We start from the raw sequence: 18,600 nt of genomic DNA, 5'->3' as shown, positions 1-18,600 counted from the left end.
TTGACGCTCAGGCGTTATTCCTGGCTATGTGCTCAGAAATCGCTCCTGGCTTGGGGGGACCATATGGGATGCCGGGGGATCGAACCGCGGTCTGTCCTACGCTAGCGCTTGCAAGGCAAACACCTTACCTCTAGCGCCACCTTCCCGGCCCATGTATCAGTACTTTGAAGGTAGGGAAGGATTATGTAGGCAAGAGACAAAACCAGAGCTATGAAGATATAGATAAAACTTTCCCTAAATCTAGAGTAGTCTCAGGTCTCCCCAAGCGACTCTGGAAAACAAGCTTCATGAGGGAGCTGTGAAGGGTCAATGACTATGGTGGAGAGAAGCATTCAATGCTTCAGTATGGTGTGCTGAAAGGTGGTGAAGTGTTATGAATGAAACCCTATGAACAGTAGTATTGTAAACCACAGTGCAAAATAAAAATGTGTGTGCGTGTATGCGCGTTAGCTTGCGCATGCAAGCCTGTGTGTATACTAGATTTGTTGGAGGAAGGTGGGCACTCGTGAAGGGATCAGTGTTGAAACAATCATGCCTGAAACCCAGTCATGAAGAGCTATAATTTTAGTGTCTTAAATGCAAAATTAAAGAAAAATGAAAAGAAAAAATGATATTAAATTTTGGATAATTTTTTCTACAGGACATTAGTTAAGACTCACATCAATATTCTCAATTGTTTGTGCTGTAAAAGTATATTAAACATGTGGACAAAAAACTATATGTAAGCAATTATGTGCTGTAAAAACAAATAGATGTCTAACAGGACAATCTTGTTACCATACAAAGCTCAATAGGAAAATAATTAGAAAGATTTAATTTGATAGACTTAGCTTTATTTACAGTTTTCTGGATCTCATTTTGTTCTAATTTTAGAACAATTTTAGTTTAATCTTATATAGAGGATGCCTTTATTGAGTTATTCCTTTATAGAATATTGATTAAATGAAGTGTTTAAACTACTTGAGCTTGGATGGTTAAGTAAGACAATTCCTTGCAGGGTATTCTGAAGTCTGACTTGGGCTCAATTGTCTTTCTAGGTGAGGTAATAAATCAAGAATACACATTTTGGTCCTATTCCAAGTATCACAATAATTAATCTGAGGTAAAAGTTAGCATGAGGCTTTGAAAAGAACTCCGTGTCCTTATTTCCTACATTCTATCATTCCATGTACTTTTGGATGAATTTATGTCATTTGTATAAAAATACCACAAGTTGAAAATAAACATTTCCCAGCCATGAGCAGCTATGTTTCCCGAGAACCTATTTCCTGTCAGGGAATAAAATAGCCTATTCTTCTACTGATTGGAGGCAGTGGGCAAGGCACAGACATTAAAGCATTGTTATAAACAGCTTCCTAGTTTCAGTACCAATGCCCCATTGAACATATCATTATTTACTGTGGGGTTTTCTTGTACAATATAAGAAATGTATCAGCAAGTATTCCACTAGCAGTTACTCTTTTGTCTTCACACTCCAGAAAACAACTTTAGGGTGAGCCTCAAGAACCATTCACATAGCATTGCCCTGTGAATAGCTAGACTCTCCTCTGATTTATTTGACTGCCAAAATAGCATTGGCTACAATCCAACAGTATATCCACAGATGTATTATTTATTAAGCTTCTTATTTATAGTTTTATTTTGAGAATTTATCATTCCTTTTAAGGGAAAAGAATAGGGAGCATCTTTCTCATACCTTAAGCAATTGCTATTGGTATTTCAAACAAAATAATAATGTTAAAAAGTATCAAATACTAATTTTGGAGACAAGATTCTTTACAGATTTTTCTATTTGATTTCTGCTTTGGAGGGGCTGTATCAGGTGATGCTCCTGGCTCTGCACTCAAGGGACCATATGGGATGCCAGGATTCAAACCACCGACCTTCTGCATGAAAGGCAAATGCCTTACCTCCATGCTATCTCTCCAGCCCCCTAGAGACAGGATTCTTAAGTGCTAGACCTACTGAAAGGTTATAAAGAATGCTGTTTTTTGTTTGTTTGTTTGTTTGTTTGTTTGTTTTTTCACTGGTGAGGCCTCACTTCTGGTGCTTTCTTGGTTGATTGTTTAGAGAGTGAGTTCTGGAAAGACTCATTCACAAAAGTATCACTGATTGAAATTATTGTTTGGTTGGAGGATAGTTTGACATTATTGCTTTAAAACCTTATAATTAATATTGTGGCCATTTCTACCACTATATAAGTAAATGTAAGTTAGCAAAATTTCATGCTTAGTATATTTTCCCTGTGGTTTTGCTTCTTGATGTATTTTATTATTATTAACATTATTTTGGTTTTTGTACTACACCCTATGGTGCTCAGGGGTTCTCCTGGCTCTGTGCCTAGATATTATTCTGGCAGGCTCAGGGATGCCATATGGGATGCCAGGGATTGAACCTGGGTTGACTTCACACAAGGCAAATGCTATGCCTGCTGTGCTATTACTCCAGCCTCACTTGTTGATTTATTAAAAAACTTTTATTTACTCAACTTTTGTTCAATAAAAATAATAGAGACGTTAAGTAATTTTCTTCATTTTGATTTTCCATGTGCATATTGCCCGAGATGGACTTTCTCAGCCCTCATTTCACTCTATGTAAAGTAGTACAGATGGTCTTTCTCACTAGGCACCAGTGGACCTTTGCAAGGACTTTTCTTTATTCTTTCTTTTCTTCCTTTTTTTTGGTTTTGTTTTTTGTTTGTTTGTTTGTTTTGGGCAACACCCAGCCACAGCGCTCAGGGGTTATTCCTAGCTCTGTGATCAGAAATTGCTCCTGGCAGGCTCAGGGGACCATATGGGATGCCAGGAATTTAACCCAGGTTTGTCCTGGGTCAGCCACGTGCAAGGCAAACACCCTACTGCTGTGTAATCTCTCCGGCCATCTTTTATTCCTTTTTTCTTTCCTTTCTACCATATTTTTCTTTTTATTAACTTAAAGAAAATGCAGCTCATAGTTGGCATGGTTGATCATAATACATTTGTTTCTAGATATGTGAAAGCAATGTTTCTGAAAAAAAATAGAAAGAAAGAAAGAAAGGGGCCGGAGAGATAGCATGGAGGTAAGGCGTTTGCCTTTCATGCAGGAGGTCATCGGTTCGAATCCCGGCGTCCCATATGGTCCCCCGTGCCTGCCAGGAGCAATTTCTGAGCCTGGAGCCAGGAACAACCCCTGAGCACTGCCGGGTGTGACCCAAAAACCAAAAACCAAAAAAAAAAAAAAAGAAAGAAAATAAAAAGAAAGAGAATAATGTTAAAAAAGAAAGAAAGAAAAAAGAAAAAATACAGTAGCAAGCACATTAGTGAACATTTTTGTGTCTCCAATGACGTCATTAATACAATAACAGAAGGTTTTAGCTGTTTAAATGCTGTTAGCTGTTTATTCTATGAAATTGGTGTGTTAATATAGGGATGACAGCATCAAAAATGAGTTTGTTGGGCCCAGAGAGATAGCACAGCGGTGTTTGCCTTGCAAGCAGCCGATCCAGGACCAAAGGTGGTTGGTTCGAATCCCGGTGTCCCATATGGGCCCCCGTGCCTGCCAGGATCTATTTCTGAGCAGACAGCCAGGAGTAACCCCTGAGCACCACCGGGTGTGGCCCAAAAACTAAAAAAAAAAAAAAAAAAAAAAAAAAAAAAAAAAAAAAAAGGAAAAATGAGTTTGTCTAAAGATTTAAAGCACCAGTACGGATACTACAACTTTTAGGGGCACGTACTCAGCTGCAGGGCCTCCTGAAAGAAAGAATATATGGAGGAGGGTACCTGCACTCGCTACAAAAAGCCCTGATGATATAAGCCCCCAAACCAGCATACCTGAAATTTGGTCACATTGTCTTCCCTGAAGGGAATTACAAAGGATGAGTGACGAGACAGGGTCATTGGGAAAATGGTGAAATGGTGATTGTGGTGATGGAGGCAGCAGACATGGCTTTAGCAGGGTGGGAGATTGGCACCCACTCTCCTCCAGAAATGGTTAGATTTCTGTTGCATGGGCTGGTGTACCCATGATCTTTTATTATTTTATAATTTGAGAAAAAAGTGAGTGTATGGAGTTGCCCTGATTCAAACATGGCCATTACATTTGTGGGTGTGGTTACAGTTACCAGGCTTTCTGGAAGAAGGAAGATAGGTGTTGCCTACACTTGTGCCAAAAAGCTTTGGTGGTATCAGCCAAAAAAAAAAAAAAAAAGGTATATCTGAAGTTTGGTCGGACAATTGTCTTCTAAGGCAATCCTAAAGGGTTAAAGATGATGCAGGACCATCAGGAAATGGTGATTGTGGGTGATGGAAGAAGTGGGTGAGGCTTCAGCTGGCTGGGGTCTTGGCCTTCTCTCTTGTCTGAAATGGCCAGCTTTCTGCTGCATGGGCAGATGTACAGATGTTTCCCGGATTATTTATGGCTCAGTTTACATCTAGTTTGAGAAGTCTATGGAACAGCCTTTTTCTTTCTTTCTTTTTTCTTTCTTTCTTTTTCTTTCTTTCTTTCTTTCTTTCTTTCTTTTTTCTTTCTTTCTTTCTTTCTTTCTTTCTTTCTTTCTTTCTTTCTTTTCTTCTTCTTTCTTTCTTTCTTTCTTTTCTTTCTTTCTTTCTTTCTTTCTTTCTTTCTTTTTTTTTTTTTTTTTTTGGTTTTTGGGCCACACCCGTTTGACGCTCAGGGGTTACTCCTGGCTATGTGCTCAGAAATCGCCCCTGGCTTGGGTGGACCATATGGGACGCCGGGGGATCGAACCGAGGTCCTTCCTTGGCTAGCGCTTGCAAGGCAGACACCTTACCTCCAGCGCCACCTACCCGGCCCATTCTTTCTTTCTTTCTTTCTTTCTTTCTTTCTTTCTTTCTTTCTTTCTTTCTTTCTTTCTTTCTTTCTTTCTTTCTTTCTTTCTTTCTTTCTTTCTTTCTTTCTTTCTTTCTTTCTTTCTTTCTTTCTTTCTTTCTTTCTTTCTTTCTTTCTTTCTTTCTTTCTTTCTTTCTTTCTTTCTTTCTTTCTTTCTTTCTTTCTTTCTTTCTTTCTCTCTCTTTCTTTCTCCTTCCTTCCTTCCTTCCTTCCTTCCTTCCTTCCTTCCTTCCTTCCTTCCTTCCTTCCTTCCTTCCTTCCTTCCTTCCTTCCTTCCTTCCTTCCTTCCTTCCCTTCTCTTCCTTCCTTCCTTCTTCCTTCCTTCTTCCTTCCTTCAAAATACTAAACCATGATATAACTATATTCTGTGATTTATATTTATTTTATTTTATTTTTTGCTTTTGGGGCACACCTGGTAGTGCTCAGGGCTTACTTCAGGCTCTGAATTCAGGGATCATTCCTAGATTCGTGGAATCTATGGGATGAACATAGATGAAGGATCGAACATAGGTCAACTGAGTTTAATGCAAAGCCCTACCCACCGTACTAGTGCTCGACTACTCTGAGTCATGTACAGTATGATTGATTCTGTCAATAGATTTCTAGGATATATTCATCCTACATGTCTGAATCCCTATATGGCATCCACCATTTTACTGCCTTATTCTCGAGTTTAACTTCTCTGCATCTCTCATAGAAAAGGAATCATACAAGGTTTCCCCTTTTAAAATTTTAACATTTAGTATTATAGTTCAGGTTACATGTTTGCAACATTCAGGATACACTGTTGTCACACCTCACCACTACCAAAGTGTCTAATATTTCCTTGTTCATAATATCTGTCCTTTTGTGACTGTATATTTCACTTATGCCATAATGTATTCAAGGTACATTCATGTTAAAGCATGTGTCAGAAATTACTATTATTTTCTTTATTTAAAGAACATGCATTACATTGTTGACCAGAATACATTTTTTCCAGATAAGTGAGAAAAAAGTTATTAAAAAAAAGAATAAAACTAAAGAAAGAAAAATAAAAAAGGAGAGCATAAAGGAAATTAAAAATAAAAATAAGTACAGTGACAAGCAAATTTGTGAAAATTATTGTTATCTCCAATGAGGTCATTAGGCACTTGCAGAAGATCTGTAAGCTTTTGTTGCTACCTTACCATTCTCTTATTTCATTTGTTTCCAAACATTAAGTGACTTCTGCTACATATTGGTACTAAATTGGTGTGCATGGGGATGACAGTATTAAACAAATGAAATTATCCAGGAATTAAAGCACTGTTATTGATACTGTGGCTTTTCTAGGGCATGTTCTTAACTGCTAAGTCTCCCAGAAGTAGGAGTATGTTGGGGGAGGGAGGAGATTCCCACACTCACTCCAAAAATGGCCTGGTGATAGCCGCTCAAATACCAGCAGACCTGGAGTTTGGTCAGATTGGGATCTCTGCAGAGAATGGTAGAGGAGTGGGAAGCAGGGTCATAAACAAAGCAGTGATTATGGTTGAGGATGCAGCAGGTGTGGCTTTAGAATTGCCAGCTTTCAGCTGTGTAGCCAGTGTACCCATAATTTTTCACAGCGTGATTTACTCTTTTGAGAAAAAGTGAGTCATGGAGCTGGCCTGGTGCAAACATGGCGACTGTGTTTGTGTGTATGGTTACAACTCAAAGTTTTTTTAATAGGTAAGTAATATTCTGTTAAATGGTTGGACTACATTCATTTATCTATTCGTACATAAATGGCATGGATATTTGGGTTACCTCCACATCTGGACTGAGGAATATTAATTCTTTTATCATGGGAATGCAGATATCTCTTCAAGATTCTTTTTGTTTGTTTGTTTCACTTTTGAGCCATAGCTGGTAGTCCTCATGGGTCACTCCTGGCTCTGCACTCAGAAATCACTCCTGGAAGGCTCAGGGACAATAAAGGATTCTGGGGATCGAACCTGGGTTGGCTGTGTGAAAGGCAAACTCCCTACACTCTGTGCTATTGCTCCAGTTTAGATATCTCGCCAAGATTCTGACTTAAATTGTTTTGGCTAAATAACAAGTTTTGTCTTATTTTGGGAGTGGGTGGTGCAGTGGTCCACATCCAGAGTTGCTCAGGGGCTACTTCTGTTTTGTTGCATAGGAATCACTCTTGGTAACGCTCAGGGGACTATATGTGAAACGCTGAACTAAACTGGAGATGACCACATGCAAGAAATTTTAACCTTTGTACAATCTTACTGACCCTTGTTTTGCTTTTTATCTTTATTGTCCTTTCAACGTAGTTTCATAATAAAAATGATAGAATATTCTTGATTTTTTTTCCATCCTCAAGATGCCTATCTCTTGGCTCAAGACTGATTCAAGATCAGTGACTGTGTTTAATTACCTTTGTGCCCCAATGGTCAAGTAGGACTATATAATAAAAATTTTACCCTTGACCATTGAACCAACAAAATCCAGTTGAGGAAGGTAATAGAGGAGTAGAGGAGTATCTCCTTCTTTAATATCTTCCTTTATAAGCTAGCACCATGAGGAAGGCAAGAGGCAGAAACAGCATTTTATAATGTTCTCCATACCCGCAAGGCCAGAGTGCATGGCCATATTGAAACAACTGGTCTTAAAACGTAGTGAAAAGCAACACCCCCAGTTACTTCATTTTAAAAAATACAAGATCTTTGCCTTTCTTCTAACATTTTGTTGAAATAGTAAGCAAGAGAGAATGGATTAAACACAGATATTTAGTGCAGGGAAGATAGGCAGTTTGGAACTGCTGTACTTTATTAAAGCAGAAGGAAATCCCTGACAGCACCTCTTAGAGCTCTGTGCTCAGGTCTGATTTCCTGTCACAGTGTGAAGGAAATGCCATGTCTCCATGATCCCTCTTCATACTCCCACGTGTTCCACTGACTTTTATTTAGCACCGCCTACACATTTTTTCCCAGCCTTGTTGCCTTTGTAAAATTAAGTATCAGTGGGCTCTGAGCCACGCTGATGATTTCCAGAAGGTCTTGTGAAAAAGGAGGCAATTTCTCCTTTGAATGGGGTAACAACTCTTGTACCCAAAGCTCTCTGAGAAAAGGTAGATTTCAGTTATGCAATCTCTGGGGTTCTGTTTTTTTCTTCAACCCCCCCCCCCCCCCAGTTACGTGGCATTGCTTAGAAAAATCTTCTGTTACTCTTCCACTTGTGGATTGATTTCAAATGTTGTAGCTTGTCCTGAATTAGCTGTGGCTTCTGACACATGTTATTAGAAGGCAGCAGTACTAGTCTATCTGACCAGAAGCATGGCACAGACCAGTGATCCTTTGCAGATTATAGCCTATGCTAGCATTTGATTTTAGCCTACAGTCAGAGTAGAAGCCTGCCTTGAATTCTTTAAGGAAACTGGTGCTAAAAAGTTTGTGACAAAGGTGATATCGTTATAATAAATATTTCTTATAAGGGATCATGGAATTATACTTTACAGAATGGCTTTCCCTGTTTCATCAGTGCTTAGAGCATTTTGGTTTGGGGCCACACCCAGAATTACTCAGGGGTTTCTCCTAGCTCTGCACTCAGAATTTTTCCTAGTGTTGCTTAGGGGACAATATAGGATGCATCTGTGTTAGCCAAGTGCAAGGCAGAAGTCCTCCCCCTGTACTATCTTTTTGGCCCCAACTCTCAGCTTTTAAAAGAAGTAGATGCTGAACCCACTCTCACTCCGTTTTGGTTAATGTATCGTGTTTGGGCCAAGGTCACCACTAATGGGAGGGCCGACTTTTTGTGATGAGAATAACAACTTGGATCCAAAACTCACGCCTAATTGCTTATTAGCTTTGTACTTCTGGCAATATATTACTCTCTCAGAGCTTCCATTTCTTCACTTATAAGTTTGGTTTATAATAGTTAACTTGTAAGGTTGCTTTGAGTTTCAAATGAAATAACATCATAAGGTGCTGCCTGCAACTGCATATTTAACAGTTTGTTAATATGGGGTGAAACAGAACCCCATAATCTGCTTGATTACACACACACACACACACACACACACACACACACACACACACACACACGCCAATAGTGCTCAAGGATTTCTTTTGGCTCTTTAGGGACAACTTTAGAGACAACTTTAGAGAAATTTCCTGAATTCCTGGTGGGATTGAGGGATGATATTGGATTCTGGGGGATCAAACTCAGGTTGGCTACTTGCAACTTACTAGCTGTACTATTTCTCAGGTCCCTAATGCCATTGTGTTTTTTTTTTTTTAATGCCATATTTCCCTGGCCTGAGAGTTAATGCACCTTCTATTTTATTTTAACCATCATCAGATAACTTTTTTTTTCTAATAATATCTTTATTTGAGCACCATGCTTACAAACATGTTTGTAGTGGGTTTCAGTCATAACAAGTACACCCCCCCATCACCAATGCAACCTTCTCATGCCACCCATGCCCCTTAACTTCCTCCTTCCCCACCCCTTGCCTGTCTTTGAGACACTCACTCACTACCATTGTCATGACAGTTGTTAGTGTGGTTATTTCTCTAACTATGATCACCATTCTTTGTGGTAAGCTTCATATCATGGGTTGGCCCTCTGGCCCTCATCTCTATTGTCTCTTGGTATTATTACCATACTTTATTTTATTTATTTGGTTTTTGAGCCACACTTGGTGATGCTCAGGGGTTACTCCTGGTTATGCACTTGGAAATCACTCCTGGCTTGGGGACCATAAGGGATGCTGGGGGATTAAACCTAGGCCCTTCCTAGGTCAATGCGTACAAGGCAAAAGTCAGACTGCTTGTGCCACTTCTCCAGCCCCTTCTATTTTATTTTTTAATTATATATTTTTATTTATATATATTTTATTTATATAAATATATTTTATTCATATATTATTTATTTTGTAATTTTATTTATTTTTCTTAAATCCCACAGGTGAATGAGACTATTCTGTGTCTATCTCTCCCCCTCTGACTTATTTCACTCAGCCTAAGAGTTTCCATGCCCATCCATGTATAGGAAAATTTCATTACCTCATCGCTTTTGATGGCTGCATAGTATTCCATTGTAGAGATGTACCACATTTCTTTAGCCACATGTCTGTCGTCAGGCCTCTGGACTGATTCCAGATTCTGGCTTTTGTAAATAGTGCTGCAATGAACAAAGGCATGAAGAGGGCATTTTTGTATTGTGTTTTTGTATTCCTAGGATATATCCCTTGAAGCAATATTGCTGGATCATATGGCAGCTTAACTTTCAAAGTTTTTTAAGAGGATTCTAAACCTCCCATTCAAATTTGTGGTAAACAACATTGACTAAATCTTCACTGATCAAGACTGAAGTGGTATGTAAAGAAGTAGCATGTCTATTCCATAGGATACTCACTTTGACTAGTTTTGTCTGCAATTACAAAATAGAAAGATAGTGTAATCTGTGGCAAATATAATGCAGTATTATACAATATAGTAACAACAGACTGTTACCCATTAAATATCACTTTCCTGACTCAAGGAAAACAAGAATGCCATGTCCATTTCCCCTGAGAATCTTCTATCCTTCTATCTGGAAAACCAGTCTGGGTCTTATTTCCTATTTTAGGTTGTGGCTTGTTATGAAAAGGACTCTGAGGTGCAGAGTTTTGCGCAGAACATTCACTGGGGAATTCTTTTGACCAGAAACATGCACAAGAAGGAGAGAAGAAGGAGTTGTTGGGAGATTATGGTACAGTCACACAGAGAAGGCCTTACTGCTTGCTTATTGAGCTCTGTGACTGGGTTGGCCTGGCAGAGTGTCCTGAGGTAGGTTTTGTGCTCACACAGTCTCCTGTCATTGGGCTCCTTCCAAAGCTTCATCAAAAAAAAAGGTGGGGGGGCAACTTCTTGTAGCTTAGGGTGATTCCAGAGTGGTATCAAGCTGTGAGTTTTGGTAGCTACAAGACTGAAAATAAGGACCAATCCTTATCCTTCAAGTACCTGGGCATACATATAGCTTCCTATGTTCATAGTTCCATTTGCTACTATGTTGTACAAGCTCCACCTATCAAAGTAAAGGTGTAGGAAAAAGTAAATGTATAGGTAATAGAGATTTATAGACCATATAATCTTGGGGCTCCCTTTATCATCCCTGATGATCTGGTGGTTTTGGTATTTAGGCCTAGTGCTGTTAAGACTCAGTGGTGCTGGGTATTACAAAGATCATAACTTATAGTTCTGGGTACAGGGTCATGAGGTGCCATGGATCTCTCTTGAGAATTTACAGATGCACATATTCTAGACATTTGACTATTTTCCTGGTCCTTCACATTTAAAAAATTGCATTTTAGTTTCTTCTCCTCTTACTTTTTAAATTTTATTTGGTCTATCAGTTTTATAATCTTATATACACGAGTGAAAAGAAGTGATCTACAATTTTTTAATTATTTTTTTTTATGATTGAAAATACAAGTTTAAAACCACAGCTTCTAGAAGAACCACCTGTTCTTGCCAGTTTTGTATCTCCTCAAATTTGAACTTGGCCTCTTTCTGGGCCTTGTACTTAAGAGCAGGGTTTCTAAAGACATCCTTAGTTTCGTCTAAGGGGATATATGAAGTATTTTGTGGACATGCAGTGATTATAGCCATAAACTTTTACAGAAGTCTTGATCTCTGACCTTTTGGCAATTTTTATCTTGTTCATGGTGCCTGCCACTTTGTAGGATTGGAGTCAATCCCAGTCACCAGGGCATGGCTGTAGGAACAGTCTGAGCTGCTGTCATCAGTATTCTTTACAACAGCGGCTTTGCATACTGAGTAGGTCCTTTGAATCCAGCCAGGACCAGTACCACCTTCCAGGGTTTTATGAACTTGCCCATTTAGACAGCAACCATTCTGGTCAACAGCAGAAAGGAAGGCTTGTTTTTCTTCTGACTTATTTTAATTCCTTCAAGCTTCTCCCATTTTACTATGAATGGGAAAATTTTACCTTCATTATTTTTAAACAATGACTCTTTTTTATGATCATTTGTTTATTTGTTTATTTATTGTTTTTTGATATTTGGGCCACATCTGACAGCCCTCAAGGTTTTCTGTGCTCAGGAATCACTCCTGACACGCACAGGGGACCATATGATCAAACCCACGTTGGCTGTATGCAAGGCAAACCTCCTATCTGTTTTGCTAATGCTCCGACCCCTATATAATCATTTATTGATGGGCAGTCATTCAGCTTGTATATTTTTTATATTGTAGACAATGATGCAGTAAATACTGTGAAGAATATATCTTTTTGTTTTAATGTTATTCTATTCTTTCTTTGGCATCCCAAAGTGGGATTGCTGGATCATATATACTAGCTTCATGGTTAGCTTCTTAAGAAAGCATTGTAGCATTTTCTAAAATGGTTGCTTGAATTTATAGTCCCATGCACAAGGGCTGCTTATAATCTATACCCTCATAAACAATTCTTAGGGTACTTCTTTTTTTTTTTTTGACTTAAACTTTAATTTTTATTTGAGTTTTTCTATTTTCACTGCATGCTACTTTGCAATATGGAGCCATAAAATAAAATGAATCGTTCGTAATATCAGTTAGGAACACTATATGGAGTTCCTATAAATAAATTTCTGGACCATCCTTTTAGGATGTTAAAGCATCGCTCTTCTATGAATTACTAAAGTCCTTTTGAGAAACATATGTGGTATGCTATTAGATCTCAGTTGAGACATAATTATAAAGACAAGGGCTTCTGAGTTACTATATATAGAACTGAATCATACATTGTGGAGTTGTATTACATGATACACCAAACTATAACATTCAGCATATTCAGCAGCATTTTATCAAATAGGAGAGGTTATCTAAACTGGCCTAAGGATACAAGAAAATCACATGAACAAGAAGCCCATGTTCTGATAATACCTACTACTACATTACCCCCCCCTTTTTTCTCACACAACCAGAGGAAAAACTTCATGAGATTTCCAGGATTAGTTAATGAATAAAGAACATATTCAGTTCTTGTTTTCAGAAGATTCTACTTAGGCACCACCCTAAAGTTAAAAATGGCAGCTAGCACAGCAGTGTTTGCCTTGCAAGAAGCCGATCATGGACCTAAGGTGGTTGGTTCGAATCCCAGTGTCCCATATGTTCCCCCGTGCCTGCCAGGAGCTATTTCTGAGCAGACAGCCAGGAGTAACCCCTGAGCACCGCCGGGTGTGGCCCAAAAACAAACAAAAACAAAACAAAACAAAAAAAATGGATACCATATCACCATAACTTGTTTAGTTCAGAGAGATTTCTAGTGGGAATATTACTGAGGGAGAGAAATCCTATGTCAGAATAGTTTCAAGCATTTACTTTCTTGTCCTTTTGTTCAGAAGAAAACATGACTCGTATATTATTGATTATTTACTGAGACATCATAAAGCACATATAATTTGGATTTATGGACAAGATCTAATAAGAAAAAGAATTAGGGGCCTGTGATGTGGCGCTAGAGGTAAGGTGTCTGCCTTACAAGCGCTAGCCAAGGAAAAAAAATGGCGGTCCCCCAAGCCAGGGGTAATTTCTGAGCACCTAGCCAGGAATAACCCCTGAGCATCAAACGGGTGTGGCCCGAAAAACCAAAAAAACCAAAAAAAAAAAAAAAAAAACCAGAAGAAGAAGAAGAAAAAGAATTATCAAGGAAATCTAGAGAAGAGTTATGTAGATATATCAGTCTGATTTGGCAAAAAGTAAAACTCAGACTGGGGTTGTGATTCAGGTAAAGAATAAACCCAGAAAAATATATATATATATATACTTCTTTTTTTTAACATAATTTTTATTTTGATCATAGTGGCTTACATATTGTTGACAATAATATTTTAGGTACATATTTACATAAAATCAGGGGGGATTCCCATCACCGGTTTGTCTTCCCTACTCCTCCGTTTTTGTCCTACCTCCCATATCCTCTTCCCTCACCCCCAGGGCTGCTAGAATATGTGGTCCCCTCTGTACCTATCCTATTACTTCGTAGTCTTACACCTGTTTGGTCCTGATGCCTCCTTTATTTCCCCCTCTAATTGGGAGGCAGGAGTAGGTAGTTCAAGTTATGTGGTTTTGTTTGAAGAGGAGAAAAGTAATAAACTGGGGTAAAAGTCTAATACGCCGGAAATAAGCAGAATTCTTCTAGAGGCTCTCGCCCTCGGTTTGAGAGACGAAGGAGAAAAAGAAGGTGAAACACTCCACCCCTTCGAAGTGAAGTGTCAAATATCTATTAAGGGTTCCAACAAAACGCTAAGCACCACAAAAACAGAGCAAAACAAACAAACAAACAAACAACCAAAAAAACGCCGTGGTCTTGAGATAGGCACCATGGCAGAGCACATGAAGAGGGAAAAGAAGGGGCCAGAGAGATAACATGTAGGCAAGGCGTCTGCCTTTCATGCAGGAGGTCATCGGCTCAAATCTCGGCGCCCCACATGGTCCCTCTTGCCCGCCAGGAGCAATCTGAGCCCGGAGCCAGGCATAATCCCTGAGCACTGCCGGGTACCACCCAAAAATCTGAAAAAAAAAAAAGAAAAAAAAAAAAGAGGAGAAAAAAAGATAAGTGGAGGCAACAACTTCAATAACCACATTAAAACAAAGAAATCGACCAAAAATAGATAGGTAAATAAAAATAATAATAGTAGTACATGAAGATAAAAAGTAATATATGAAAAATAAACAATGTTTTTTTTTTCCCCTCCTGCCCAGGCACAGTAAATATTGGGGTCATTCGAAAAGGGATTCACATGGCCTAAGAGATGTGGGGTTTCTCCGCCCTTGGAGTATATTGTCATGGGATCAACTATAGACTATGTTCATGATCCTTTATTCTCCCGGTGGTGCATTTGTGGTGTTTGGGAGACTTCTGCTCCGTCCTGGGTGATACAGTGAGTCCTCTGTATCTAGAGATCTCAGTATCTGCACAGTTACAGGGCTGGGACTTATGATGAAGTCAGTCTTTGTGGTTGTAGAAGTTCTGTTCCCTCAGTGTCATTTTAGTCCATCTTCTGTGGTTGGTGATCTTGGTCTTGGCACTAAACCTGGGATGGCACCTAGGATAATGCCTTTCCTTGTGTTTCCAGAAGCCCCATTCCGTTGCAGTTGTCTCTGCCAGACCTTTGGAACTGGGGATCATGGTTGTTGTGCAGGTCGTAGCTCAAACCCTAGGCTAGGGCTTTTTTTTTTTTTTTTTTTTTTTCGGTTTTTGGGCCACACCCGGCGTTGCTCAGGGGTTACTCCTGGCTGTCTGCTCAGAAATAGTTCCTGGCAGGCACGGGGGACCATATGGGACACCGGGATTCGAACCAACCACCTTTGGTCCTGGATCGGTTGCTTGCAAGGCAAACACCGCTGTGCTATCTCTCCGGGCCCGGCTAGGGCTTTTTTATTGGTCCCAAGATATATACAGTCTGGTCATGGTTCTAGCAGCCAGTCCTCTGTAAATCTCGTTCTTGGTTTTTGGACCTACCAGTGGGTGACAAGTCTTCTGATTTTGTCTTATCGGTGGTTGGTATAGGGTACTTCTTAATAAAAGTTGTCCTTGAGAGTAAGCCTTGTTCTTCTTAAAAGTCTCCTCTATGGCCTAATTTAACCATGATTATCTTTTTCTAAGACTCTATGTCCAAATACAAGTGACAAAATCAAAACAGAAAATGGATGCTTCATGACCTGGTAAATATTAACTTCAAAAATTTTATGGATAATGCTTTTGTGACATCTCACAATCTCTGCCATAGAGTTCAGCTTTTATTGATAAGAAGGCATGATATAGTGAAGAGTTCAAGATGGGTTAATTCTACATAGCTATGGCAAACCAGGATAGGTGAAATGCTGAAAAATAATTCAATTCAACCATATGAAAACACTTCAGTATTTGAGGATCTTTGACTTCACAGAAAGACATGTAGAAATACAAGAGAGCAGATGACTGTAGTTTCCAACTCATTGAAAAGAATCTGTTCCCTGCTGTCTCTTGCTTCACTTCAGTTTTGTTTGCAGAAAGGGGGACTCTCTAGTCCTTCCTATCAACCCTCCTCTTCCCAAACTGCACTAGCGTCTACTTGAAGGCATTTCAATTTATATCACCTATTTCCAGGCAGATTAAACCTAGAACGTTTTTTTTTAGCATATATACAACTCAAAACTCAGTTGAACAAACCAATTAATTAATTGGCAGTATTTTTAATCATATTTAGATAACCTCACATGTTTAGGAAACTAACCTCTAAAGCTGATAAACTTCTAGCTACCTTTTATAAAATAAATGTAATAGAGCACTTTCTTAAACAACCTGAAACTCCAGCATTAAAACTTACTAAATGCAAATAACATTGGGGAACCTAACTAAATTAACTGAAATTGGGGATATGGAGTGAATCCTTGTCAAATTTCCAAGCCCACCAAAATGCCTGAGCATTATAGAGAGGACCTAAAATCAATTAATGTTTTAGCAACAGAAATGAAGGAGTCACTAGCCTGTGAAATTAAGCAATCTATATATGAACAATTCAATGAACTCAAAGAAGGACTCTTTCAGAAGATGAGAGAATCCATACAAATAGAAATGATGGAGTTAAAAAACATCAAGATATAGTAGTTATCAAGCTATAGAAGCAGAATTACACAGGTGGAGATTCACATAGATGAACTTGAAGACAAATTATAAGTCAGCATTGTTAAAGAAGTCAAAAAAGATAGGAGAAGCAAAACAATGGAAGAAATGGTCAAAGGGAGAGAGACAGATATAGAAGAGTCTCACTCACCTGTGGGCTTAAAAAAAAAAAAGACAGCATGGTAATAATACCTAGAGACAAAAGAGATGAGGTTTGAAAGGACTAGCCCATGATTATGGAGCTTACCACAAAGAGCAGTGTGGTGAGTGCAATTAGAGAAATAACTACACCAACAACTACCATGACAATGGCAGTGAGTAAGAGAAATAGAATGCCTGTCTCGAAGATAGGCAGGGGGTGGGGAAGGAGGAAGATAGGGGGCATTGGTGGTGTGAAGATTGCACTGGTGAAGGGAGGTGTACTGTTTATGACTGAAACCAAACTACAAACATGTTTGTAACCATAGTACTTAAATAAAGATATTAAAAAATAGTGGAAGAAAATGTAAAGTATTTAAGGAACAAAAATAAAAGAAATGATCTCCAAATTATAGGAAGTGGGGGGAAGGAAAAGGGGAAGAACAAGTAGTGAAGGAGATAATAGCAGACGTTTCCCACTCTCTGGAAAGAGGCTGAGGTACACATCCAAGAGGCAAAAAGAGTTCCAAACAAAATAGACCCTAACAAAACAAACAAAAATAAATGAGAGGGAAAGACCATTCCATCTAATCAAGGATGCAGCATTGTGAAAGACCCTGTCTGCCAACTTATCTATAGAAGAACCAACTCAAGAATTTGTTTAAGAAGAGTTCAATTGCTCACCCAAATAATTTTATTACCTTCAGAAAAATCATTTTGGTGATAAAGAACTATAGAATAAGGTTAAAGGGAAGATAACTGGTTCAAAGTGTATTTCAGAAAATCAAAAATTATTAAACTTTTTTTTTTATCTCAGGACCATTTTCACATGAAAAAATTACTATTTTGATGTAGATTTTTTGTTGTTATTTTTTATTTTTATTTTTTTTCTCTGAAGTCAAATCATTGAAGATACTTTTGATGTTTATTTTCTGGAAATTTTTATCTGTGAAATGTATTTTATGAATTCTGGTCTAATTTTTAGATCTTTAATTTTCACATTGAGTTAACTTCTATAAATGGTATGAAATATAGTTCCATTTTTTCTTCTCTCCCTCCCTCCCTCCCTCCCTCCCTCCCTCCCTCCCTCCCTCCCTCCCTCCCTCCCTCCCTCCCTCCCTCCCTCCCTCCCTTCCTTCCTTCCTTCCTTCCTTCCTTCCTTCCTTCCTTCCTTCCTTCCTTCCTTCCTTCCTTCCTTCCCTCCTTCCTTCCTTCCCTCCTTCCTTCCTGTTTGCCTGCCTGCTTGTTTCTTATATGTATAAATCATAATAATAAAGTGTTATCTGTATGAAAATTCACTTTAAGTGGTTTTCAACAGATATGATTAAGACCTGAAAGCATCTTTGACCCTTTGGAGGCGTCTATGAATCACCCTTCGAGAATTACTGCATTATACCAAAGAAACTAGAGCAAAAATTGAGTGAGAAGGGATTGAGAGGCAGTTAAAGGCAAAGGAGAGATGAGAATTGGTAGATGCAACATTGAAGGGTATCACTGGAAACAAATTTACTTTAGGAGAAGAGGAGAGATGCTATCTCACATGTAGTAAAGATAATGGAGGTTCTATCCACTGAAAACTGAACATATAGAGAAATTGATATGAACAAAAATGAGATACGTTCTCTTTGTGATGTTGCAGTAGGATGCTGATTAGCTATCATGGAGGACATGGATGTTGATGTGAGATTCTGAGAGCTTATCCTCAGGAACAGCCTTTGATTGGAGTCACCAGTATCTGAATTAATAATAAAAGCAGAAATAGATGAGGCACCCTGAGGAGAGTTTTGAGGGCAGAAGAGAGCAGAAAATTCCTAAGTGTTGATATCTATGCCACACAAGGAGGCACTGTCAAAAAAGATGATAAAAAAGGTTCCATATCTTGGAGGACAAGAACAGGGAGTCTTTTAAGAAGAAAGTGGCTACTGTGATATAAAGGCAGATGGTTAAGAAAGACATGAATCAATAACTTTCCAAGTTTAGAGCATGAGCACATGCAGAGATAGCAGAATATGGGAAAAAGAAATAGTGAGGTTA

General features: G+C 38.7%; 1 pseudogene; it reads right to left on the bottom strand.

Annotated features, from left to right (window-relative positions):
• Positions 1-11,254: 11,254 nt before the first annotated feature.
• Positions 11,255-11,659, bottom strand: LOC126003401 (60S ribosomal protein L27-like; annotated as a pseudogene).
• Positions 11,660-18,600: the final 6,941 nt, after the last annotated feature.

The sequence above is a fragment of the Suncus etruscus genome, chromosome 3 (genome assembly GCF_024139225.1).
Source record: "Suncus etruscus isolate mSunEtr1 chromosome 3, mSunEtr1.pri.cur, whole genome shotgun sequence".
Taxonomy (NCBI): domain Eukaryota; kingdom Metazoa; phylum Chordata; class Mammalia; order Eulipotyphla; family Soricidae; genus Suncus; species Suncus etruscus.
This window is presented reverse-complemented; position numbering and strand designations above follow the sequence as displayed.